This window comes from Channa argus, chromosome 10 (genome assembly GCF_033026475.1).
Source record: "Channa argus isolate prfri chromosome 10, Channa argus male v1.0, whole genome shotgun sequence".
NCBI lineage: Eukaryota > Metazoa > Chordata > Actinopteri > Anabantiformes > Channidae > Channa > Channa argus.
Genome location: NC_090206.1, coordinates 3,264,828 through 3,288,514, shown reverse-complemented (window position 1 = coordinate 3,288,514; position 23,687 = coordinate 3,264,828). Strand labels below are relative to the sequence as shown.

At 43.3% G+C, this 23,687-nt stretch overlaps 36 non-coding genes across 36 annotated transcripts; 17 read left to right on the top strand and 19 right to left on the bottom strand.

Moving 5' to 3' along the window:
* Positions 1–1,125: 1,125 nt before the first annotated feature.
* On the bottom strand, positions 1,126–1,199 carry trnat-cgu (transfer RNA threonine (anticodon CGU)). The gene has a single exon. It is a non-coding gene; the product is annotated as a tRNA-Thr (tRNA).
* A 342-nt stretch (positions 1,200–1,541) lies between these two features.
* On the bottom strand, positions 1,542–1,615 carry trnat-cgu (transfer RNA threonine (anticodon CGU)). Its single transcript has one exon. It is a non-coding gene; the product is annotated as a tRNA-Thr (tRNA).
* A 574-nt stretch (positions 1,616–2,189) lies between these two features.
* trnat-agu (transfer RNA threonine (anticodon AGU)) lies at positions 2,190–2,263 on the top strand. The gene has a single exon. It is a non-coding gene; the product is annotated as a tRNA-Thr (tRNA).
* A 153-nt stretch (positions 2,264–2,416) lies between these two features.
* On the top strand, positions 2,417–2,498 carry trnal-uag (transfer RNA leucine (anticodon UAG)). The gene has a single exon. It is a non-coding gene; the product is annotated as a tRNA-Leu (tRNA).
* Positions 2,499–3,226: 728 nt separating this feature from the next.
* trnat-ugu (transfer RNA threonine (anticodon UGU)) lies at positions 3,227–3,300 on the bottom strand. Its single transcript has one exon. It is a non-coding gene; the product is annotated as a tRNA-Thr (tRNA).
* Positions 3,301–4,135: 835 nt separating this feature from the next.
* Positions 4,136–4,209, top strand: trnat-agu (transfer RNA threonine (anticodon AGU)). The gene has a single exon. It is a non-coding gene; the product is annotated as a tRNA-Thr (tRNA).
* Positions 4,210–4,447: 238 nt separating this feature from the next.
* Positions 4,448–4,521, bottom strand: trnat-cgu (transfer RNA threonine (anticodon CGU)). Its single transcript has one exon. It is a non-coding gene; the product is annotated as a tRNA-Thr (tRNA).
* A 642-nt stretch (positions 4,522–5,163) lies between these two features.
* On the bottom strand, positions 5,164–5,237 carry trnat-ugu (transfer RNA threonine (anticodon UGU)). The gene has a single exon. It is a non-coding gene; the product is annotated as a tRNA-Thr (tRNA).
* Positions 5,238–5,563: 326 nt separating this feature from the next.
* trnal-aag (transfer RNA leucine (anticodon AAG)) lies at positions 5,564–5,645 on the top strand. The gene has a single exon. It is a non-coding gene; the product is annotated as a tRNA-Leu (tRNA).
* Positions 5,646–5,966: 321 nt separating this feature from the next.
* On the bottom strand, positions 5,967–6,042 carry trnat-cgu (transfer RNA threonine (anticodon CGU)). Its single transcript has one exon. It is a non-coding gene; the product is annotated as a tRNA-Thr (tRNA).
* A 654-nt stretch (positions 6,043–6,696) lies between these two features.
* Positions 6,697–6,770, bottom strand: trnat-ugu (transfer RNA threonine (anticodon UGU)). The gene has a single exon. It is a non-coding gene; the product is annotated as a tRNA-Thr (tRNA).
* A 326-nt stretch (positions 6,771–7,096) lies between these two features.
* Positions 7,097–7,178, top strand: trnal-aag (transfer RNA leucine (anticodon AAG)). The gene has a single exon. It is a non-coding gene; the product is annotated as a tRNA-Leu (tRNA).
* Positions 7,179–7,499: 321 nt separating this feature from the next.
* Positions 7,500–7,575, bottom strand: trnat-cgu (transfer RNA threonine (anticodon CGU)). The gene has a single exon. It is a non-coding gene; the product is annotated as a tRNA-Thr (tRNA).
* A 1,104-nt stretch (positions 7,576–8,679) lies between these two features.
* trnat-agu (transfer RNA threonine (anticodon AGU)) lies at positions 8,680–8,753 on the top strand. The gene has a single exon. It is a non-coding gene; the product is annotated as a tRNA-Thr (tRNA).
* A 238-nt stretch (positions 8,754–8,991) lies between these two features.
* Positions 8,992–9,065, bottom strand: trnat-cgu (transfer RNA threonine (anticodon CGU)). The gene has a single exon. It is a non-coding gene; the product is annotated as a tRNA-Thr (tRNA).
* Positions 9,066–9,707: 642 nt separating this feature from the next.
* trnat-ugu (transfer RNA threonine (anticodon UGU)) lies at positions 9,708–9,781 on the bottom strand. Its single transcript has one exon. It is a non-coding gene; the product is annotated as a tRNA-Thr (tRNA).
* Positions 9,782–11,383: 1,602 nt separating this feature from the next.
* Positions 11,384–11,457, top strand: trnat-agu (transfer RNA threonine (anticodon AGU)). Its single transcript has one exon. It is a non-coding gene; the product is annotated as a tRNA-Thr (tRNA).
* A 153-nt stretch (positions 11,458–11,610) lies between these two features.
* Positions 11,611–11,692, top strand: trnal-uag (transfer RNA leucine (anticodon UAG)). The gene is given in 2 exon segments: positions 11,611–11,648; positions 11,658–11,692. It is a non-coding gene; the product is annotated as a tRNA-Leu (tRNA).
* Positions 11,693–12,420: 728 nt separating this feature from the next.
* On the bottom strand, positions 12,421–12,494 carry trnat-ugu (transfer RNA threonine (anticodon UGU)). Its single transcript has one exon. It is a non-coding gene; the product is annotated as a tRNA-Thr (tRNA).
* Positions 12,495–12,832: 338 nt separating this feature from the next.
* trnal-aag (transfer RNA leucine (anticodon AAG)) lies at positions 12,833–12,914 on the top strand. Its single transcript has one exon. It is a non-coding gene; the product is annotated as a tRNA-Leu (tRNA).
* Positions 12,915–13,237: 323 nt separating this feature from the next.
* Positions 13,238–13,311, bottom strand: trnat-cgu (transfer RNA threonine (anticodon CGU)). The gene has a single exon. It is a non-coding gene; the product is annotated as a tRNA-Thr (tRNA).
* Positions 13,312–13,905: 594 nt separating this feature from the next.
* On the top strand, positions 13,906–13,979 carry trnat-agu (transfer RNA threonine (anticodon AGU)). The gene has a single exon. It is a non-coding gene; the product is annotated as a tRNA-Thr (tRNA).
* Positions 13,980–14,217: 238 nt separating this feature from the next.
* On the bottom strand, positions 14,218–14,291 carry trnat-cgu (transfer RNA threonine (anticodon CGU)). The gene has a single exon. It is a non-coding gene; the product is annotated as a tRNA-Thr (tRNA).
* A 642-nt stretch (positions 14,292–14,933) lies between these two features.
* trnat-ugu (transfer RNA threonine (anticodon UGU)) lies at positions 14,934–15,007 on the bottom strand. Its single transcript has one exon. It is a non-coding gene; the product is annotated as a tRNA-Thr (tRNA).
* A 1,602-nt stretch (positions 15,008–16,609) lies between these two features.
* On the top strand, positions 16,610–16,683 carry trnat-agu (transfer RNA threonine (anticodon AGU)). The gene has a single exon. It is a non-coding gene; the product is annotated as a tRNA-Thr (tRNA).
* Positions 16,684–16,836: 153 nt separating this feature from the next.
* trnal-uag (transfer RNA leucine (anticodon UAG)) lies at positions 16,837–16,918 on the top strand. The gene is given in 2 exon segments: positions 16,837–16,874; positions 16,884–16,918. It is a non-coding gene; the product is annotated as a tRNA-Leu (tRNA).
* A 728-nt stretch (positions 16,919–17,646) lies between these two features.
* On the bottom strand, positions 17,647–17,720 carry trnat-ugu (transfer RNA threonine (anticodon UGU)). Its single transcript has one exon. It is a non-coding gene; the product is annotated as a tRNA-Thr (tRNA).
* A 338-nt stretch (positions 17,721–18,058) lies between these two features.
* On the top strand, positions 18,059–18,140 carry trnal-aag (transfer RNA leucine (anticodon AAG)). The gene has a single exon. It is a non-coding gene; the product is annotated as a tRNA-Leu (tRNA).
* Positions 18,141–18,463: 323 nt separating this feature from the next.
* trnat-cgu (transfer RNA threonine (anticodon CGU)) lies at positions 18,464–18,537 on the bottom strand. The gene has a single exon. It is a non-coding gene; the product is annotated as a tRNA-Thr (tRNA).
* Positions 18,538–19,130: 593 nt separating this feature from the next.
* Positions 19,131–19,204, top strand: trnat-agu (transfer RNA threonine (anticodon AGU)). Its single transcript has one exon. It is a non-coding gene; the product is annotated as a tRNA-Thr (tRNA).
* Positions 19,205–19,442: 238 nt separating this feature from the next.
* Positions 19,443–19,516, bottom strand: trnat-ugu (transfer RNA threonine (anticodon UGU)). The gene has a single exon. It is a non-coding gene; the product is annotated as a tRNA-Thr (tRNA).
* Positions 19,517–21,354: 1,838 nt separating this feature from the next.
* On the top strand, positions 21,355–21,436 carry trnal-uag (transfer RNA leucine (anticodon UAG)). Its single transcript has one exon. It is a non-coding gene; the product is annotated as a tRNA-Leu (tRNA).
* A 320-nt stretch (positions 21,437–21,756) lies between these two features.
* trnat-cgu (transfer RNA threonine (anticodon CGU)) lies at positions 21,757–21,830 on the bottom strand. Its single transcript has one exon. It is a non-coding gene; the product is annotated as a tRNA-Thr (tRNA).
* Positions 21,831–22,172: 342 nt separating this feature from the next.
* Positions 22,173–22,246, bottom strand: trnat-cgu (transfer RNA threonine (anticodon CGU)). The gene has a single exon. It is a non-coding gene; the product is annotated as a tRNA-Thr (tRNA).
* Positions 22,247–22,820: 574 nt separating this feature from the next.
* Positions 22,821–22,894, top strand: trnat-agu (transfer RNA threonine (anticodon AGU)). The gene has a single exon. It is a non-coding gene; the product is annotated as a tRNA-Thr (tRNA).
* Positions 22,895–23,047: 153 nt separating this feature from the next.
* On the top strand, positions 23,048–23,129 carry trnal-uag (transfer RNA leucine (anticodon UAG)). The gene has a single exon. It is a non-coding gene; the product is annotated as a tRNA-Leu (tRNA).
* Positions 23,130–23,687: the final 558 nt, after the last annotated feature.

Below are 23,687 nucleotides of genomic sequence, written 5' to 3'. Positions count from 1 at the left end.
GACATCTCCAATACATGCTTTTACCCGCTAGGCCCCAGTACCTACCCCGCACACAAAGAAGTCCAGCGATCAAGGAAGTCTTGTAACTTGATCTCAGGATTTCACGGATGCGTTGGGCATTTTGTAGCCATCTGACACACAGCGCCTCATTTAAAGGATTTCAAATCCCAGAGAATTGCCCATATGTACCGTGAGCCAAAACCCCAATTATATTTCGATGGATGTTAGAATTGCACCTTCTGCGACAAAACTTCATGGGACGCCGTGTGGAAGTGCACCTTGGTAATGTATGCAAAGGCGTAATCCAACATATCAGAATTGATTACACATGAACTTTGGTACAGCTTGAAACTGCTAGCACTTGATCTCAATATCTGATCTTGCGAAAATGGCAGTGATAGAAGAACCATTTCAAGTACAAAACAACTCCTTTTATGAACATTGTAGTGTCAAAGTAGATGGTGCGTGCAAAAACATCAAGTGATTAAGGCACTCCTGGAAGGAATACACGAGATCTCCAAGACATGCTTTTACCCGCTAGGCCCCAGTACCTACGCCGCACACAAAGAAGTCCAGCGATCAAGGAAGTCTTGTAACTTGATCTCAGGATTTCACGGATGCGTTGGGCATTTAGTAGCAAGCGTGGATCTCGTTGTCAATTTATCCTACGCGCTTACATGCCTACGGCGTTATTTTTCCCCGGGGCAAAAAGCTGCGCCTTGAGGTAGTGTGGCTGAGTGGTCTAAGGCGCTAGATTTAGGCTCCAGTCTCTCAGGAGGCGTGGGTTCGAATCCCAGTACTGCCATTTGACAACTAAAGGCTATTGATTCCATATCTCAAATGAATGACTTTGTTTAAGACAGGAGTTGACTCATCTGTGGTCTCCACCGCAGGTTGAACAGTGTGCAGCATTAAAAAAAGAAAAATCTATGGCTAAAGAAACAGCATCTTCTGACTTTTTGTGTGAAATTACACAGTTGCTTCTTCATGCCATAATCGGAGAAAAAGAAGTATTATGTGCACTGAAAATGTTGAAAGGCAGACACATCTTTTGCCTTGAAATGACCAATGAAATTGTATTGGGCATTCAGAAGAAAGCTAGTCATAAGTGGTGTTTATAGACAGAGGCACTGCTGGGATTTGAACCCAGGATCTCCTGTTTACGAGACAGGCACTTTAACCAGCTAAGCCACAGCGCGTCATTTAAAGGATTTCAAATCCCAGAGAATGTGTGTGTGGTTTAGTTGGTTAAAGTGCCTGTCTAGTAAACAGGAGATCCTGGGTTCGAATCCCAGCAGTGCCTGAGCTGACTGTGTCTTTATGCATCTTTTGCCTTTAATTGACTGAACTTTTGCGTTGGGCATTTAGTAGCAAGCGTGGATCTCGTTGTTGTTAGAAGAACCATTTCAAGCATAAAACAACTCCCTTTTTGGCCTTTGCCAACATGACTGTAGCTTTACACATCTTTTGCTTTGAAATGACTAATAAAATTGTACTGGGCATTTAGAAGCAAGCTAGTCATAAGTAGTGTTTATACACAGAGGCACTGCTGGGAAATGAACCCAGGATCTCCTGTTTACGAGACAGGCACTTTAACCAGCTAAGCCACAGCGCCTCATTTAAACGATTTCAAATCCCAGAGAATTGCCCATTTGTACCGAGAGCCAAAAACGGATGGATGTTAGAGTTGCACCTTCTGCGACAAAACTTCATGGGACGCCGTGTGGAAGTGCACCTTGGTAATGTATGCAAAGGCGTAATCCAACATGTCAGAATTGATTCCACATGAACTTTGTTACAGCTTGAAACTGCTAGCACTTGATCTCAATATCTGATCTTGCGAAAATGGCAGTGATAGAAGAACCATTTCAAGCACAAAACAACTCCTTTTATGAACATTGTAGTGTCAAAGTAGATGGTGCGTGCAAAAACATCAAGTGATTAAGGCACTCCTGGAAGGAATACACGAGATCTCCAAGACATGCTTTTACCCGCTAGGCCCCAGTACCTACGCCGCACACAAAGAAGTCCAGCGATCAAGGAAGTCTTGTAACTTGATCTCAGGATTTCACGGATGATCCAGCCACAGAATGGAGTGGCATCTTGCTTTTTGCAGACATTGTTTTGTGATCTTCTCTGAGAGTTTACCTTTAGACTGTGTGGCTGAAAATGAAGCCAGAGTCTTGAGTGGCGCTGTGGCTTAGTTGGTTAAAGTGCCTGTCTAGTAAACAGGAGATCCTGGGTTCAAATCCCAGCAGTGCCTGAGCTGACTGTGTCTTTATGCATCTTTTGCCTTTAATTGACTAAACTATTGCGTTGGGCATTTAGTAGCAAGCGTGGATCTCGTTGTCAATTTATCCTTAGCGCTTACATGCCTACTGCGTTATTTTTCCCCGAGGCAAAAGCTGCGCCTTGAGGTGGTGTGGCCGAGTGGTCTAAGGCGCGGGATTTAGGCTCCAGTCTCTCAGGAGGCGTGGGTTCAAATCCCACCACTGCCATTTGACACCAGGTGCCTATGGAAAGCACTTCATATAATGATATAGGGTTCTTACCTCTTGCAGGTCATCAATGTTTACTCTTTGTACAATTATGCACAGATGATCAGCTCTTCTAGTTAAGACATCCTCCCTGCTGAGCTTCCTAGCTCGTAACCTGCACGAATGCAACAGAAAAACAAGTGCAGGAAGTGTGGCTGAGTGGTCCAAAGCGTTGGCTTAAGGCTCCAGTCTCTCAGGACAAGTGGAATCCCACCACTGCCATCTGACAACTAGAGGCAATCGATTCCATATCTCAAATGAATGACTTTGTTTGAGACAGGAGTTGACTTATTTGTAGTCTCCACCGCTGGTTGAACAGCGTGAAGCATCAAAAAATCATCTATGGCTAAAGCAACAACATCTTCTGACTTTTTGTGTGAAATTACACAGTTGCTTCTTTATCCCATAATCCCCAAAAAAGCAGTATTACGTGCACTGAAAATGTTGAAACGTGCCAACCTGACAGAGCAATAGAGCAGAGTGGTATAGTGGACCTTGTAGCATTTGATCTCAATATTTGATCTTGCGAAACCGGGAGTGATAGAAGAACCATTTCAAGCATAAAACAACTCCCTTTTTGGCCTTTGCCAACATGACTGTAGCTTTACACATCTTTTGCCTTGAAATGAACAATAAAATTGTACTGGGCATTTAGAAGCAAGCTAGTCATAAGTAATGTTTATACACAGAGGCACTGCTGGGATTTGAACCCAGGATCTCCTGTTTACAAGACAGGCACTTTAACCAGCTAAGCCACAGCGCCTCATTTAAAGGATTTCAAATCCCAGAGAATTGCCCATATGTAGATGGTGCGTGCAAAAACATCAAGTGATTAAGGCACTCCTGGAAGGAATACACGAGATCTCCAGTACATGCTTTTACCCGCTAGGCCCCAGTACCTACGCCGCACACAAAGAAGTCCAGCGATCAAGGAAGTCTTGTAACTTGATCTCAGGATTTCACGGATGCGTTGGGCATTTTGTAGCCATCTGACACACAGCGCCTCATTTAAAGGATTTCAAATCCCAGAGAATTGCCCATATGTACCGTGAGCCAAAAACCCAATTATATTTCGATGGATGTTAGAGTTGCACCTTCTGCGACAAAACTTCATGGGACGCCATGTGGAAGTGCACCTTGGTAATGTATGCAAAGGCGTAATCCAACATGTCAGAATTGATTCCACATGAACTTTGTTACAGCTTGAAACTGCTAGCACTTGATCTCAATATCTGATCTTGCGAAAATGGCAGTGATAGAACAACCATTTCAAGCACAAAACAACTCCTTTTATGAACATTGTAGTGTCAAAGTAGATGGTGCGTGCAAAAACATCAAGTGATTAAGGCACTCCTGGAAGGAATACACGAGATCTCCAAGACATACTTTTACCCGCTAGGCCCCAGTACCTACGCCGCACACAAAGAAGTCCAGCGATCAAGGAAGTCTTGTAACTTGATCTCAGGATTTCACGGTTTCACGGATGATCCAGCCACAGAATGGAGTGGCATCTTGCTTGTTGCAGACATTGTTTTGTGATCTTCTCTGAGAGTTTACCTTTAGACTGTGTGGCTGAAAATGAAGCCAGCAGCTTGAGTGGCGCTGTGGCTTACTTGGTTAAAGTGCCTGTCTAGTAAACAGGAGATCCTGGGTTCGAATCCCAGCAGTGCCTGAGCTGACTGTGTCGTTATGCATCTTTTGCCTTTAATTGACTAAACTATTGCGTTGGGCATTTAGTAGCAAGCGTGGATCTCGTTGTTGTTAGAAGAACCATTTCAAGCATAAAACAACTCCCTTTTTGGCCTTTGCCAACATGACTGTAGCTTTACACATCTTTTCCTTTGAAATGACTAATAAAATTGTACTGGGCATTTAGAAGCAAGCTAGTCATAAGTAGTGTTTATACACAGAGGCACTGCTGGGAAATGAACCCAGGATCTCCTGTTTACGAGACAGGCGCTTTAACCAGCTAAGCCACAGCGCCTCATTTAAACGGTTTCAAATCCCAGAGAATTGCCCATATGTACCGAGAGCCAAAAACGGATGGATGTTAGAGTTGCACCTTCTGCGACAAAACTTCATGGGACGCCATGTGGAAGTGCACCTTGGTAATGTATGCAAAGGCGTAATCCAACATGTCAGAATTGATTCCACATGAACTTTGTTACAGCTTGAAACTGCTAGCACTTGATCTCAATAGCTGATCTTGCGAAAATGGCAGTGATAGAACAACCATTTCAAGCACAAAACAACTCCTTTTATGAACATTGTAGTGTCAAAGTAGATGGTGCGTGCAAAAACATCAAGTGATTAAGGCACTCCTGGAAGGAATACACGAGATCTCCAAGACATGCTTTTACCCGCTAGGCCCCAGTACCTACGCCGCACACAAAGAAGTCCAGCGATCAAGGAAGTCTTGTAACTTGATCTCAGGATTTCACGGATGCGTTGGGCATTTTGCGTGGATCTCGTTGTTGTTAGAAGAACCATTTCAAGCATAAAACAACTCCCTTTTTGGACTTTGCCAACATGACTGCAGCTTTACACATCTTTTGCCTTGAAATGACCAATAAAATTGTACTGGGCATTTAGAAGCAAGCTAGTCATAAGTAGTGTTTATACACAGAGGCACTGCAGGGATTTGAACCCAGGATCTCCTGTTTACAAGACAGGCGCTTTAACCAGCTAAGCCACAGCGCCTCATTTAAACGATTTCAAATCCCAGAGAATTGCCCATATGTACCGTGAGCCAAAAACGGATGGATGGTAGAGTTGCACCTTCTGCGACAAAACTTCATGGGACGCCGTGTGGAAGTGCACCTTGGTAATGTATGCAAAGGCGTAATCCAAAATGTCAGAATTGATTCCACATGAGCTGACTGTGTCTTTATTCATCTTTTGCTTTTAATTGACTAAACTATTGCGTTGGGCATTTAGTAGCAAGCGTGGATCTCGTTGTCAATTTATCCTACGCGCTTACATGCCTACTGCGTTATTTTTCCCCGGGGCAAAAAGCTGCTTCTTGAGGTAGTGTGGCCAAGTGGTCCAAGGCGCTGGATTAAGGCTCCAGTCTCTCAGGAGGCGTGGATTCGAATCCCACCACTGCCATTTGACAACTAAAGGCTATTGATTCCATATCTCAAATGAATGACTTCGTTTAAGACAGGAGTTGACTTGTCTGTAGTCTCCACCTCAGGTTGAACAGTGTGCAGCATCAAAAAAAAAAAAAAAATCTATGGCTAAAGAAACAGCATCTTCTGAGTTTTTGTGTGAAATTACACAGTTGCTTTTTCATGCCATAATCGGAGAAAAAGAAGTATTATGTGCACTGAAAATGTTGAAAGGCAGACACATCTTATGCTTTGAAATTACCAATTAAATTGTATTGGGCATTCAGAAGAAAGCTAGTCATAAGTGGTGTTTATAGACAGACACACTGCTGGGATTTGAACCCAGGATCTCCTGTTTACGAGACAGGCACTTTAACCAGCTAAGCCACAGCGCCTCATTTAAAGGATTTCAAATCCCAGAGAATTGCCCATATGTACCGTGAGCCAAAAACCCAATTATATTTCGATGGATGTTAGAGTTGCACCTTCTGCGACAAAACTTCATGGGACGCCATGTGGAAGTGCACCTTGGTAATGTATGCAAAGGCGTAATCCAACATGTCAGAATTGATTCCACATGAACTTTGTTACAGCTTGAAACTGCTAGCACTTGATCTCAATAGCTGATCTTGCGAAAATGGCAGTGATAGAACAACCATTTCAAGCACAAAACAACTCCTTTTATGAACATTGTAGTGTCAAAGTAGATGGTGCGTGCAAAAACATCAAGTGATTAAGGCACTCCTGGAAGGAATACACGAGATCTCCAAGACATGCTTTTACCCGCTAGGCCCCAGTACCTACGCCGCACACAAAGAAGTCCAGCGATCAAGGAAGTCTTGTAACTTGATCTCAGGATTTCACGGATGCGTTGGGCATTTTGCGTGGATCTCGTTGTTGTTAGAAGAACCATTTCAAGCATAAAACAACTCCCTTTTTGGACTTTGCCAACATGACTGCAGCTTTACACATCTTTTGCCTTGAAATGACCAATAAAATTGTACTGGGCATTTAGAAGCAAGCTAGTCATAAGTAGTGTTTATACACAGAGGCACTGCAGGGATTTGAACCCAGGATCTCCTGTTTACAAGACAGGCACTTTAACCAGCTAAGCCACAGCGCCTCATTTAAACGATTTCAAATCCCAGAGAATTGCCCATATGTACCGTGAGCCAAAAACGGATGGATGGTAGAGTTGCACCTTCTGCGACAAAACTTCATGGGACGCCGTGTGGAAGTGCACCTTGGTAATGTATGCAAAGGCGTAATCCAAAATGTCAGAATTGATTCCACATGAGCTGACTGTGTCTTTATTCATCTTTTGCTTTTAATTGACTAAACTATTGCGTTGGGCATTTAGTAGCAAGTGTGGATCTCGTTGTCAATTTATCCTACGCGCTTACATGCCTACTGCGTTATTTTTCCCCGGGGCAAAAAGCTGCTTCTTGAGGTAGTGTGGCCAAGTGGTCCAAGGCGCTGGATTAAGGCTCCAGTCTCTCAGGAGGCGTGGATTCGAATCCCACCACTGCCATTTGACAACTAAAGGCTATTGATTCCATATCTCAAATGAATGACTTCGTTTAAGACAGGAGTTGACTTGTCTGTAGTCTCCACCTCAGGTTGAACAGTGTGCAGCATCAAAAAAAAAAAAAAAATCTATGGCTAAAGAAACAGCATCTTCTGAGTTTTTGTGTGAAATTACACAGTTGCTTTTTCATGCCATAATCGGAGAAAAAGAAGTATTATGTGCACTGAAAATGTTGAAAGGCAGACACATCTTATGCTTTGAAATTACCAATTAAATTGTATTGGGCATTCAGAAGAAAGCTAGTCATAAGTGGTGTTTATAGACAGACACACTGCTGGGATTTGAACCCAGGATCTCCTGTTTACGAGACAGGCACTTTAACCAGCTAAGCCACAGCGCCTCATTTAAAGGATTTCAAATCCCAGAGAATTGCCCATATGTACCGTGAGCCAAAAACCCAATTATATTTCGATGGATGTTAGAGTTGCACCTTCTGCGACAAAACTTCATGGGACGCCATGTGGAAGTGCACCTTGGTAATGTATGCAAAGGCGTAATCCAACATGTCAGAATTGATTCCACATGAACTTTGTTACAGCTTGAAACTGCTAGCACTTGATCTCAATATCTGATCTTGCGAAAATGGCAGTGATAGAACAACCATTTCAAGCACAAAACAACTCCTTTTATGAACATTGTAGTGTCAAAGTAGATGGTGCGTGCAAAAACATCAAGTGATTAAGGCACTCCTGGAAGGAATACACGAGATCTCCAGTACATGCTTTTACCCGCTAGGCCCCAGTACCTACGCCGCACACAAAGAAGTCCAGCGATCAAGGAAGTCTTGTAACTTGATCTCAGGATTTCACGGATGCGTTGGGCATTTTGTAGCCATCTGACACACAGCGCCTCATTTAAAGGATTTCAAATCCCAGAGAATTGCCCATATGTACCGTGAGCCAAAAACCCAATTATATTTCGATGGATGTTAGAGTTGCACCTTCTGCGACAAAACTTCATGGGACGCCATGTGGAAGTGCACCTTGGTAATGTATGCAAAGGCGTAATCCAACATGTCAGAATTGATTCCACATGAACTTTGTTACAGCTTGAAACTGCTAGCACTTGATCTCAATATCTGATCTTGCGAAAATGGCAGTGATAGAACAACCATTTCAAGCACAAAACAACTCCTTTTATGAACATTGTAGTGTCAAAGTAGATGGTGCGTGCAAAAACATCAAGTGATTAAGGCACTCCTGGAAGGAATACACGAGATCTCCAAGACATACTTTTACCCGCTAGGCCCCAGTACCTACGCCGCACACAAAGAAGTCCAGCGATCAAGGAAGTCTTGTAACTTGATCTCAGGATTTCACGGTTTCACGGATGATCCAGCCACAGAATGGAGTGGCATCTTGCTTGTTGCAGACATTGTTTTGTGATCTTCTCTGAGAGTTTACCTTTAGACTGTGTGGCTGAAAATGAAGCCAGCAGCTTGAGTGGTGCTGTGGCTTACTTGGTTAAAGTGCCTGTCTAGTAAACAGGAGATCCTGGGTTCGAATCCCAGCAGTGCCTGAGCTGACTGTGTCTTTATGCATCTTTTGCCTTTAATTGACTAAACTATTGCGTTGGGCATTTAGTAGCAAGCGTGGATCTCGTTGTTGTTAGAAGAACCATTTCAAGCATAAAACAACTCCCTTTTTGGCCTTTGCCAACATGACTGTAGCTTTACACATCTTTTCCTTTGAAATGACTAATAAAATTGTACTGGGCATTTAGAAGCAAGCTAGTCATAAGTAGTGTTTATACACAGAGGCACTGCTGGGAAATGAACCCAGGATCTCCTGTTTACGAGACAGGCGCTTTAACCAGCTAAGCCACAGCGCCTCATTTAAACGGTTTCAAATCCCAGAGAATTGCCCATATGTACCGAGAGCCAAAAACGGATGGATGTTAGAGTTGCACCTTCTGCGACAAAACTTCATGGGACGCCATGTGGAAGTGCACCTTGGTAATGTATGCAAAGGCGTAATCCAACATGTCAGAATTGATTCCACATGAACTTTGTTACAGCTTGAAACTGCTAGCACTTGATCTCAATAGCTGATCTTGCGAAAATGGCAGTGATAGAACAACCATTTCAAGCACAAAACAACTCCTTTTATGAACATTGTAGTGTCAAAGTAGATGGTGCGTGCAAAAACATCAAGTGATTAAGGCACTCCTGGAAGGAATACACGAGATCTCCAAGACATGCTTTTACCCGCTAGGCCCCAGTACCTACGCCGCACACAAAGAAGTCCAGCGATCAAGGAAGTCTTGTAACTTGATCTCAGGATTTCACGGATGCGTTGGGCATTTTGCGTGGATCTCGTTGTTGTTAGAAGAACCATTTCAAGCATAAAACAACTCCCTTTTTGGACTTTGCCAACATGACTGCAGCTTTACACATCTTTTGCCTTGAAATGACCAATAAAATTGTACTGGGCATTTAGAAGCAAGCTAGTCATAAGTAGTGTTTATACACAGAGGCACTGCTGGGAAATGAACCCAGGATCTCCTGTTTACAAGACAGGCGCTTTAACCAGCTAAGCCACAGCGCCTCATTTAAACGATTTCAAATCCCAGAGAATTGCCCATATGTACCGTGAGCCAAAAACGGATGGATGTTAGAGTTGCACCTTCTGCGACAAAACTTCATGGGACGCCATGTGGAAGTGCACCTTGGTAATGTATGCAAAGGCGTAATCCAACATGTCAGAATTGATTCCACATGAACTTTGTTACAGCTTGAAACTGCTAGCACTTGATCTCAATAGCTGATCTTGCGAAAATGGCAGTGATAGAACAACCATTTCAAGCACAAAACAACTCCTTTTATGAACATTGTAGTGTCAAAGTAGATGGTGCGTGCAAAAACATCAAGTGATTAAGGCACTCCTGGAAGGAATACACGAGATCTCCAAGACATGCTTTTACCCGCTAGGCCCCAGTACCTACGCCGCACACAAAGAAGTCCAGCGATCAAGGAAGTCTTGTAACTTGATCTCAGGATTTCACGGATGCGTTGGGCATTTTGTAGCCATCTGACACACAGCGCCTCATTTAAAGGATTTCAAATCCCAGAGAATTGCCCATATGTACCGTGAGCCAAAAACCCAATTATATTTCGATGGATGTTAGAGTTGCACCTTCTGCGACAAAACTTCATGGGACGCCATGTGGAAGTGCACCTTGGTTATGTATGCAAAGGCGTAATCCAACATGTCAGAATTGATTCCACATGAACTTTGTTACAGCTTGAAACTGCTAGCACTTGATCTCAATATCTGATCTTGCGAAAATGGCAGTGATAGAACAACCATTTCAAGCACAAAACAACTCCTTTTATGAACATTGTAGTGTCAAAGTAGATGGTGCGTGCAAAAACATCAAGTGATTAAGGCACTCCTGGAAGGAATACACGAGATCTCCAAGACATGCTTTTACCCACTAGGCCCCAGTACCTACGCCGCACACAAAGAAGTCCAGCGATCAAGGAAGTCTTGTAACTTGATCTCAGGATTTCACGGATGCGTTGGGCATTTTGTAGCCATCTGACACACAGCGCCTCATTTAAAGGATTTCAAATCCCAGAGAATTGCCCATATGTACCGTGAGCCAAAAACCCAATTATATTTCGATGGATGTTAGAGTTGCACCTTCTGCGACAAAACTTCATGGGACGCCATGTGGAAGTGCACCTTGGTAATGTATGCAAAGGCGTAATCCAACATGTCAGAATTGATTCCACATGAACTTTGTTACAGCTTGAAACTGCTAGCACTTGATCTCAATATCTGATCTTGCGAAAATGGCAGTGATAGAACAACCATTTCAAGCACAAAACAACTCCTTTTATGAACATTGTAGTGTCAAAGTAGATGGTGCGTGCAAAAACATCAAGTGATTAAGGCACTCCTGGAAGGAATACACGAGATCTCCAAGACATGCTTTTACCCGCTAGGCCCCAGTACCTACGCCGCACACAAAGAAGTCCAGCGATCAAGGAAGTCTTGTAACTTGATCTCAGGATTTCACGGTTTCACGGATGATCCAGCCACAGAATGGAGTGGCATCTTGCTTGTTGCAGACATTGTTTTGTGATCTTCTCTGAGAGTTTACTTTTAGACTGTGTGGCTGAAAATGAAGCCGGCAGCTTGAGTGGTGCTGTGGCTTAGTTGGTTAAAGTGCCTGTCTAGTAAACAGGAGATCCTGGGTTCGAATCCCAGCAGTGTCTGAGTTGATTGTGTCTTTATGCATCTTTTGCCTTTAATTGACTAAACTATTGCGTTGGGCATTTAGTAGCAAGCGTGGATCTCGTTGTCAATTTATCCTACGCGCTTACATGCCTACTGCGTTATTTTTCCCCGAGGCAAAAGCTGCGCCTTGAGGTAGTGTGGCCGAGTGGTCTAAGGCGCTTGATTTAGGCTCCAGTCTCTCAGGAGGCGTGGGTTCAAATCCCACCACAGCCATTTGACACCAGGTGCATATGGAAAGCACTTCTTATAATGATATAGGGTTCTTACCTCTTGCAGGTCATCAATGTTTACTCTTTGTACAATTATGCACAGATGATTAGCTCTTCTAGTTAAGACATCCTCCCTGCTGAGCTTCCTAGCTCGTAACCTGCACGAATGCAACAGAAAAACAAGTGTAGGAAGTGTGGCTGAGTGGTCCAAAGCGCTGGCTTAAGGCTCCAGTCTCTCAGGACAAGTGGAATCCCACCACTGCCATCTGACAACTACAGGCTATCGATTCCATATCTCAAATGAATGACTTTGTTTGAGACAGGAGTTGACTTATCTGTAGTTTCCACCGCTGGTTGAACAGCGTGAAGCATCACAAAATCATCTATGGCTAAAGCAACAACATCTTCTGACTTTTTGTGTGAAATTACACAGTTGCTTCTTTATCCCATAATCCCAAAAAAAGCAGTATTACGTGCACTGAAAATGTTGAAACGTGCCAACCTGACAGAGCAATAGAGCAGAGTGGTATAGTGGACCTTGTAGCATTTGATCTCAATATTTGATCTTGCGAAACCGGGAGTGATATAAGAACCATTTCAAGCATAAAACAACTCCCTTTTTGGCCTTTGCCAACATGACTGTAGCTTTACACATCTTTTGCCTTGAAATGACCAATAAAATTGTACTGGGCATTTAGAAGCAAGCTAGTCATAAGTAGTGTTTATACACAGAGGCACTGCTGGGATTTGAACCCAGGATCTCCTGTTTACAAGACAGGCGCTTTAACCAGCTAAACCACAGCGCCTCATTTATAGGATTTCAAATCCCAGAGAATTGCCCATATGTACCGTGAGCCAAAAACCCAATTATATTTCGATGGATGTTAGAGTTGCACCTTCTGCGACAAAACTTCATGGGACGCCGTGTGGAAGTGCACCTTGGTAATGTATGCAAAGGCGTAATCCAACATGTCAGAATTGATTCCACATGAGCTGACTGTGTCTTTATTCATCTTTTGCTTTTAATTGACTAAACTATTGCGTTGGGCATTTAGTAGCAAGCGTGGATCTCGTTGTCAATATATCCTACGTGCTCACATACCTACGGCGTCATTTTTCCCCGGGGCAAAAAGGTGCTTCTTGAGGTAGTGTGGCCGAGTGGTCCAAGGCGCTGGATTAAGACTCCAGTCTCTCAGGAGGCGTGGGTTCGAATCCCACCACTGCCATTTGACAACTAAAGGCTATTGATTCCATATCTCAAATGAATGACTTTGTTTAAGACAGGAGTTGACTCATCTGTAGTCTCCACCGCAGGTTGAACAGTGTGCAGCATTAAAAAAAAAAAAAAAATCTATGGCTAAAGAAACAGCATCTTCTGACTTTTTGTGTGAAATTACACAGTTGCTTCTTCATGCCATAATCGGAGAAAAAGAAGTATTATGTACACTGAAAATGTTGAAAGGCAGACACATCTTTTGCCTTGAAATGATAAATGAAATTGTATTGGGCATTCAGAAGAAAGCTAGTCATAAGTGGTGTTTATAGACAGAGGCACTGCTGGGATTTGAACCCAGGATCTCCTGTTTACGAGACAGGCACTTTAACCAGCTAAGCCACAGCGCCTCATTTAAAGGATTTCAAATCCCAGAGAATTGCCCATATGTACCGTGAGCCAAAAACCCAATTATATTTCGATGGATGTTAGAGTTGCACCTTCTGCGACAAAACTTCATGGGACGCCATGTGGAAGTGCACCTTGGTAATGTATGCAAAGGCGTAATCCAACATGTCAGAATTGATTCCACATGAACTTTGTTACAGCTTGAAACTGCTAGCACTTGATCTCAATATCTGATCTTGCGAAAATGGCAGTGATAGAACAACCATTTCAAGCACAAAACAACTCCTTTTATGAACATTGTAGTGTCAAAGTAGATGGTGCGTGCAAAAACATCAAGTGATTAAGGCACTCCTGGAAGGAATACACGAGATCTCCAAGACATACTTTTACCCGCTAGGCCCCAGTACCTACGCCGCACACAAAGAAGTCCAGCGATCAAGGAAGTCTTGTAACTTGATCTCAGGATTTCACGGTTTCACGGATGATCCAGCCACAGAATGGAGTGGCATCTTGCTTGTTGCAGACATTGTTTTGTGATCTTCTCTGAGAGTTTACCTTTAGACTGTGTGGCTGAAAATGAAGCCAGCAGCTTGAGTGGTGCTGTGGCTTAGTTGGTTAAAGTGCCTGTCTAGTAAACAGGAGATCCTGGGTTCGAATCCCAGCAGTGCCTGAGCTGACTGTGTCTTTATGCATCTTTTGCCTTTAATTGACTAAACTATTGCGTTGGGCATTTAGTAGCAAGCGTGGATCTCGTTGTTGTTAGAAGAACCATTTCAAGCATAAAACAACTCCCTTTTTGGCCTTTGCCAACATGACTGTAGCTTTACACATCTTTTCCTTTGAAATGACTAATAAAATTGTACTGGGCATTTAGAAGCAAGCTAGTCATAAGTAGTGTTTATACACAGAGGCACTGCTGGGAAATGAACCCAGGATCTCCTGTTTACGAGACAGGCGCTTTAACCAGCTAAGCCACAGCGCCTCATTTAAACGGTTTCAAATCCCAGAGAATTGCCCATATGTACCGAGAGCCAAAAACGGATGGATGTTAGAGTTGCACCTTCTGCGACAAAACTTCATGGGACGCCATGTGGAAGTGCACCTTGGTAATGTATGCAAAGGCGTAATCCAACATGTCAGAATTGATTCCACATGAACTTTGTTACAGCTTGAAACTGCTAGCACTTGATCTCAATAGCTGATCTTGCGAAAATGGCAGTGATAGAACAACCATTTCAAGCACAAAACAACTCCTTTTATGAACATTGTAGTGTCAAAGTAGATGGTGCGTGCAAAAACATCAAGTGATTAAGGCACTCCTGGAAGGAATACACGAGATCTCCAAGACATGCTTTTACCCGCTAGGCCCCAGTACCTACGCCGCACACAAAGAAGTCCAGCGATCAAGGAAGTCTTGTAACTTGATCTCAGGATTTCACGGATGCGTTGGGCATTTTGCGTGGATCTCGTTGTTGTTAGAAGAACCATTTCAAGCATAAAACAACTCCCTTTTTGGACTTTGCCAACATGACTGCAGCTTTACACATCTTTTGCCTTGAAATGACCAATAAAATTGTACTGGGCATTTAGAAGCAAGCTAGTCATAAGTAGTGTTTATACACAGAGGCACTGCTGGGAAATGAACCCAGGATCTCCTGTTTACAAGACAGGCGCTTTAACCAGCTAAGCCACAGCGCCTCATTTAAACGATTTCAAATCCCAGAGAATTGCCCATATGTACCGTGAGCCAAAAACGGATGGATGTTAGAGTTGCACCTTCTGCGACAAAACTTCATGGGACGCCATGTGGAAGTGCACCTTGGTAATGTATGCAAAGGCGTAATCCAACATGTCAGAATTGATTCCACATGAACTTTGTTACAGCTTGAAACTGCTAGCACTTGATCTCAATAGCTGATCTTGCGAAAATGGCAGTGATAGAACAACCATTTCAAGCACAAAACAACTCCTTTTATGAACATTGTAGTGTCAAAGTAGATGGTGCGTGCAAAAACATCAAGTGATTAAGGCACTCCTGGAAGGAATACACGAGATCTCCAAGACATGCTTTTACCCGCTAGGCCCCAGTACCTACGCCGCACACAAAGAAGTCCAGCGATCAAGGAAGTCTTGTAACTTGATCTCAGGATTTCACGGATGCGTTGGGCATTTTGTAGCCATCTGACACACAGCGCCTCATTTAAAGGATTTCAAATCCCAGAGAATTGCCCATATGTACCGTGAGCCAAAAACCCAATTATATTTCGATGGATGTTAGAGTTGCACCTTCTGCGACAAAACTTCATGGGACGCCATGTGGAAGTGCACCTTGGTTATGTATGCAAAGGCGTAATCCAACATGTCAGAATTGATTCCACATGAACTTTGTTACAGCTTGAAACTGCTAGCACTTGATCTCAATATCTGATCTTGCGAAAATGGCAGTGATAGAACAACCATTTCAAGCACAAAACAACTCCTTTTATGAACATTGTAGTGTCAAAGTAGATGGTGCGTGCAAAAACATCAAGTGATTAAGGCACTCCTGGAAGGAATACACGAGATCTCCAAGACATGCTTTTACCCACTAGGCCCCAGTACCTACGCCGCACACAAAGAAGTCCAGCGATCAAGGAAGTCTTGTAACTTGATCTCAGGATTTCACGGATGCGTTGGGCATTTTGTAGCCATCTGACACACAGCGCCTCATTTAAAGGATTTCAAATCCCAGAGAATTGCCCATATGTACCGTGAGCCAAAAACCCAATTATATTTCGATGGATGTTAGAGTTGCACCTTCTGCGACAAAACTTCATGGGACGCCATGTGGAAGTGCACCTTGGTAATGTATGCAAAGGCGTAATCCAACATGTCAGAATTGATTCCACATGAACTTTGTTACAGCTTGAAACTGCTAGCACTTGATCTCAATATCTGATCTTGCGAAAATGGCAGTGATAGAACAACCATTTCAAGCACAAAACAACTCCTTTTATGAACATTGTAGTGTCAAAGTAGATGGTGCGTGCAAAAACATCAAGTGATTAAGGCACTCCTGGAAGGAATACACGAGATCTCCAAGACATGCTTTTACCCGCTAGGCCCCAGTACCTACGCCGCACACAAAGAAGTCCAGCGATCAAGGAAGTCTTGTAACTTGATCTCAGGATTTCACGGTTTCACGGATGATCCAGCCACAGAATGGAGTGGCATCTTGCTTGTTGCAGACATTGTTTTGTGATCTTCTCTGAGAGTTTACTTTTAGACTGTGTGGCTGAAAATGAAGCCGGCAGCTTGAGTGGTGCTGTGGCTTAGTTGGTTAAAGTGCCTGTCTAGTAAACAGGAGATCCTGGGTTCGAATCCCAGCAGTGTCTGAGTTGATTGTGTCTTTATGCATCTTTTGCCTTTAATTGACTAAACTATTGCGTTGGGCATTTAGTAGCAAGCGTGGATCTCGTTGTCAATTTATCCTACGCGCTTACATGCCTACTGCGTTATTTTTCCCCGAGGCAAAAGCTGCGCCTTGAGGTAGTGTGGCCGAGTGGTCTAAGGCGCTTGATTTAGGCTCCAGTCTCTCAGGAGGCGTGGGTTCAAATCCCACCACAGCCATTTGACACCAGGTGCATATGGAAAGCACTTCTTATAATGATATAGGGTTCTTACCTCTTGCAGGTCATCAATGTTTACTCTTTGTACAATTATGCACAGATGATTAGCTCTTCTAGTTAAGACATCCTCCCTGCTGAGCTTCCTAGCTCGTAACCTGCACGAATGCAACAGAAAAACAAGTGTAGGAAGTGTGGCTGAGTGGTCCAAAGCGCTGGCTTAAGGCTCCAGTCTCTCAGGACAAGTGGAATCCCACCACTGCCATCTGACAACTACAGGCTATCGATTCCATATCTCAAATGAATGACTTTGTTTGAGACAGGAGTTGACTTATCTGTAGTTTCCACCGCTGGTTGAACAGCGTGAAGCATCACAAAATCATCTATGGCTAAAGCAACAACATCTTCTGACTTTTTGTGTGAAATTACACAGTTGCTTCTTTATCCCATAATCCCAAAAAAAGCAGTATTACGTGCACTGAAAATGTTGAAACGTGCCAACCTGACAGAGCAATAGAGCAGAGTGGTATAGTGGACCTTGTAGCATTTGATCTCAATATTTGATCTTGCGAAACCGGGAGTGATATAAGAACCATTTCAAGCATAAAACAACTCCCTTTTTGGCCTTTGCCAACATGACTGTAGCTTTACACATCTTTTGCCTTGAAATGACCAATAAAATTGTACTGGGCATTTAGAAGCAAGCTAGTCATAAGTAGTGTTTATACACAGAGGCACTGCTGGGATTTGAACCCAGGATCTCCTGTTTACAAGACAGGCGCTTTAACCAGCTAAACCACAGCGCCTCATTTATAGGATTTCAAATCCCAGAGAATTGCCCATATGTACCGTGAGCCAAAAACCCAATTATATTTCGATGGATGTTAGAGTTGCACCTTCTGCGACAAAACTTCATGGGACGCCGTGTGGAAGTGCACCTTGGTAATGTATGCAAAGGCGTAATCCAACATGTCAGAATTGATTCCACATGAGCTGACTGTGTCTTTATTCATCTTTTGCTTTTAATTGACTAAACTATTGCGTTGGGCATTTAGTAGCAAGCGTGGATCTCGTTGTCAATATATCCTACGTGCTCACATACCTACGGCGTCATTTTTCCCCGGGGCAAAAAGGTGCTTCTTGAGGTAGTGTGGCCGAGTGGTCCAAGGCGCTGGATTAAGACTCCAGTCTCTCAGGAGGCGTGGGTTCGAATCCCACCACTGCCATTTGACAACTAAAGGCTATTGATTCCATATCTCAAATGAATGACTTTGTTTAAGACAGGAGTTGACTCATCTGTAGTCTCCACCGCAGGTTGAACAGTGTGCAGCATTAAAAAAAAAAAAAAAATCTATGGCTAAAGAAACAGCATCTTCTGACTTTTTGTGTGAAATTACACAGTTGCTTCTTCATGCCATAATCGGAGAAAAAGAAGTATTATGTACACTGAAAATGTTGAAAGGCAGACACATCTTTTGCCTTGAAATGATAAATGAAATTGTATTGGGCATTCAGAAGAAAGCTAGTCATAAGTGGTGTTTATAGACAGAGGCACTGCTGGGATTTGAACCCAGGATCTCCTGTTTACGAGACAGGCACTTTAACCAGCTAAGCCACAGCGCCTCATTTAAAGGATTTCAAATCCCAGAGAATTGCCCATATGTACCGTGAGCCAAAAACCCAATTATATTTCGATGGATGTTAGAGTTGCACCTTCTGCGACAAAACTTCATGGGACGCCATGTGGAAGTGCACCTTGGTAATGTATGCAAAGGCGTAATCCAACATGTCAGAATTGATTCCACATGAACTTTGTTACAGCTTGAAACTGCTAGCACTTGATCTCAATATCTGATCTTGCGAAAATGGCAGTGATAGAAGAACCATTTCAAGCACAAAACAACTCCTTTTATGAACATTGTAGTGTCAAAGTAGATGGTGCGTGCAAAAACATCAAGTGATAAGGCAATCCTGGAAGGAATACACGAGATCTCCAAGACATGCTTTTACCCGCTAGGCCCCAGTACCTACGCCGCACACAAAGAAGTCCAGCGATCAAGGAAGTCTTGTAACTTGATCTCAGGATTTCACGGTTTCACGGATGATCCAGCCACAGAATGGATTGGCATCTTGCTTTTTGCAGACATTGTTTTGTGATCTTCTCTGAGAGTTTACCTTTAGACTGTGTGGCTGAAAATGAAGCCAGCAGCTTGAGTGGCGCTGTGGCTTAGTTGGTTAAAGTGCCTGTCTAGTAAACAGGAGATCCTGGGTTCGAATCCCAGCAGTGCCTGAGCTGACTGTGTCTTTATGCATCTTTTGCCTTTAATTGACTGAACTTTTGCGTTGGGCATTTAGTAGCAAGCGTGGATCTCGTTGTTGTTAGAAGAACCATTTCAAGCATAAAACAACTCCCTTTTTGGCCTTTGCCAACATGACTGTAGCTTTACACATCTTTTGCCTTGAAATGAACAATAAAATTGTACTGGGCATTTAGAAGCAAGCTAGTCATAAGTAGTGTTTATACACAGAGGCACTGCTGGGATTTGAACCCAGGATCTCCTGTTTACAAGACAGGCACTTTAACCAGCTAAGCCACAGCGCCTCATTTAAAGGATTTCAAATCCCAGAGAATTGCCCATATGTAGATGGTGCGTGCAAAAACATCAAGTGATTAAGGCACTCCTGGAAGGAATACATGAGATCTCCAAGACATGCTTTTACCCGCTAGGCCCCAGTACCTACGCCGCACACAAAGAAGTCCAGCGATCAAGGAAGTCTTGTAACTTGATCTCAGGATTTCACAGATGCGTTGGGCATTTTGTAACAATCTGACACACAGCGCCTCATTTAAAGGATTTCAAATCCCAGAGAGTTGCCCATATGTACCGTGAGCCAAAAACCCAATTATATTTCGATGGATGTTAGAGTTGCACCTTCTGCGACAAAACTTCATGGGACGCCATGTGGAAGTGCACCTTGGTAATGTATGCAAAGGCGTAATCAAACATGTCAGAATTGATTCCACATGAACTTTGTTACAGCTTGAAACTGCTAGCACTTGATCTCAATAGCTGATCTTGCGAAAATGGCAGTGATAGAACAACCATTTCAAGCACAAAACAACTCCTTTTATGAACATTGTAGTGTCAAAGTAGATGGTGCGTGCAAAAACATCAAGTGATTAAGGCACTCCTGGAAGGAATACACGAGATCTCCAATACATGCTTTTACCCGCTAGGCCCCAGTACCTACCCCGCACACAAAGAAGTCCAGCGATCAAGGAAGTCTTGTAACTTGATCTCAGGATTTCACGGATGCGTTGGGCATTTTGTAGCCATCTGACACACAGCGCCTCATTTAAAGGATTTCAAATCCCAGAGAATTGCCCATATGTACCGTGAGCCAAAAACCCAATTATATTTCGATGGATGTTAGAATTGCACCTTCTGCGACAAAACTTCATGGGACGCCGTGTGGAAGTGCACCTTGGTAATGTATGCAAAGGCGTAATCCAACATGTCAGAATTGATTCCACATGAACTTTGTTACAGCTTGAAACTGCTAGCACGTGATCTCAATAGCTGATCTTGCGAAAATGGCAGTGATAGAACAACCATTTCAAGCACAAAACAACTCCTTTTATGAACATTGTAGTGTCAAAGTAGATGGTGCGTGCAAAAACATCAAGTGATTAAGGCACTCCTGGAAGGAATACACGAGATCTCCAATACATGCTTTTACCCGCTAGGCCCCAGTACCTACCCCGCACACAAAGAAGTCCAGCGATCAAGGAAGTCTTGTAACTTGATCTCAGGATTTCACGGATGCGTTGGGCATTTTGTAGCCATCTGACACACAGCGCCTCATTTAAAGGATTTCAAATCCCAGAGAATTGCCCATATGTACCGTGAGCCAAAACCCCAATTATATTTCGATGGATGTTAGAATTGCACCTTCTGCGACAAAACTTCATGGGACGCCGTGTGGAAGTGCACCTTGGTAATGTATGCAAAGGCGTAATCCAACATATCAGAATTGATTACACATGAACTTTGGTACAGCTTGAAACTGCTAGCACTTGATCTCAATATCTGATCTTGCGAAAATGGCAGTGATAGAAGAACCATTTCAAGTACAAAACAACTCCTTTTATGAACATTGTAGTGTCAAAGTAGATGGTGCGTGCAAAAACATCAAGTGATTAAGGCACTCCTGGAAGGAATACACGAGATCTCCAAGACATGCTTTTACCCGCTAGGCCCCAGTACCTACGCCGCACACAAAGAAGTCCAGCGATCAAGGAAGTCTTGTAACTTGATCTCAGGATTTCACGGATGCGTTGGGCATTTAGTAGCAAGCGTGGATCTCGTTGTCAATTTATCCTACGCGCTTACATGCCTACGGCGTTATTTTTCCCCGGGGCAAAAAGCTGCGCCTTGAGGTAGTGTGGCTGAGTGGTCTAAGGCGCTAGATTTAGGCTCCAGTCTCTCAGGAGGCGTGGGTTCGAATCCCAGCACTGCCATTTGACAACTAAAGGCTATTGATTCCATATCTCAAATGAATGACTTTGTTTAAGACAGGAGTTGACTCATCTGTGGTCTCCACCGCAGGTTGAACAGTGTGCAGCATTAAAAAAAGAAAAATCTATGGCTAAAGAAACAGCATCTTCTGACTTTTTGTGTGAAATTACACAGTTGCTTCTTCATGCCATAATCGGAGAAAAAGAAGTATTATGTGCACTGAAAATGTTGAAAGGCAGACACATCTTTTGCCTTGAAATGACCAATGAAATTGTATTGGGCATTCAGAAGAAAGCTAGTCATAAGTGGTGTTTATAGACAGAGGCACTGCTGGGATTTGAACCCAGGATCTCCTGTTTACGAGACAGGCACTTTAACCAGCTAAGCCACAGCGCGTCATTTAAAGGATTTCAAATCCCAGAGAATGTGTGTGTGGTTTAGTTGGTTAAAGTGCCTGTCTAGTAAACAGGAGATCCTGGGTTCGAATCCCAGCAGTGCCTGAGCTGACTGTGTCTTTATGCATCTTTTGCCTTTAATTGACTGAACTTTTGCGTTGGGCATTTAGTAGCAAGCGTGGATCTCGTTGTTGTTAGAAGAACCATTTCAAGCATAAAACAACTCCCTTTTTGGCCTTTGCCAACATGACTGTAGCTTTACACATCTTTTGCTTTGAAATGACTAATAAAATTGTACTGGGCATTTAGAAGCAAGCTAGTCATAAGTAGTGTTTATACACAGAGGCACTGCTGGGAAATGAACCCAGGATCTCCTGTTTACGAGACAGGCACTTTAACCAGCTAAGCCACAGCGCCTCATTTAAACGATTTCAAATCCCAGAGAATTGCCCATTTGTACCGAGAGCCAAAAACGGATGGATGTTAGAGTTGCACCTTCTGCGACAAAACTTCATGGGACGCCGTGTGGAAGTGCACCTTGGTAATGTATGCAAAGGCGTAATCCAACATGTCAGAATTGATTCCACATGAACTTTGTTACAGCTTGAAACTGCTAGCACTTGATCTCAATATCTGATCTTGCGAAAATGGCAGTGATAGAAGAACCATTTCAAGCACAAAACAACTCCTTTTATGAACATTGTAGTGTCAAAGTAGATGGTGCGTGCAAAAACATCAAGTGATTAAGGCACTCCTGGAAGGAATACACGAGATCTCCAAGACATGCTTTTACCCGCTAGGCCCCAGTACCTACGCCGCACACAAAGAAGTCCAGCGATCAAGGAAGTCTTGTAACTTGATCTCAGGATTTCACGGATGATCCAGCCACAGAATGGAGTGGCATCTTGCTTTTTGCAGACATTGTTTTGTGATCTTCTCTGAGAGTTTACCTTTAGACTGTGTGGCTGAAAATGAAGCCAGAGTCTTGAGTGGCGCTGTGGCTTAGTTGGTTAAAGTGCCTGTCTAGTAAACAGGAGATCCTGGGTTCAAATCCCAGCAGTGCCTGAGCTGACTGTGTCTTTATGCATCTTTTGCCTTTAATTGACTAAACTATTGCGTTGGGCATTTAGTAGCAAGCGTGGATCTCGTTGTCAATTTATCCTTAGCGCTTACATGCCTACTGCGTTATTTTTCCCCGAGGCAAAAGCTGCGCCTTGAGGTGGTGTGGCCGAGTGGTCTAAGGCGCGGGATTTAGGCTCCAGTCTCTCAGGAGGCGTGGGTTCAAATCCCACCACTGCCATTTGACACCAGGTGCCTATGGAAAGCACTTCATATAATGATATAGGGTTCTTACCTCTTGCAGGTCATCAATGTTTACTCTTTGTACAATTATGCACAGATGATCAGCTCTTCTAGTTAAGACATCCTCCCTGCTGAGCTTCCTAGCTCGTAACCTGCACGAATGCAACAGAAAAACAAGTGCAGGAAGTGTGGCTGAGTGGTCCAAAGCGTTGGCTTAAGGCTCCAGTCTCTCAGGACAAGTGGAATCCCACCACTGCCATCTGACAACTACAGGCTATCGATTCCATATCTCAAATGAATGACTTTGTTTGAGACAGGAGTTGACTTATCTGTAGTCTCCACCGCTGGTTGAACAGCGTGAAGCATCAAAAAATCATCTATGGCTAAAGCAACAACATCTTCTGACTTTTTGTGTGAAATTACACAGTTGCTTCTTTATCCCATAATCCCCAAAAAAGCAGTATTACGTGCACTGAAAATGTTGAAACGTGCCAACCTGACAGAGCAATAGAGCAGAGTGGTATAGTGGACCTTGTAGCATTTGATCTCAATATTT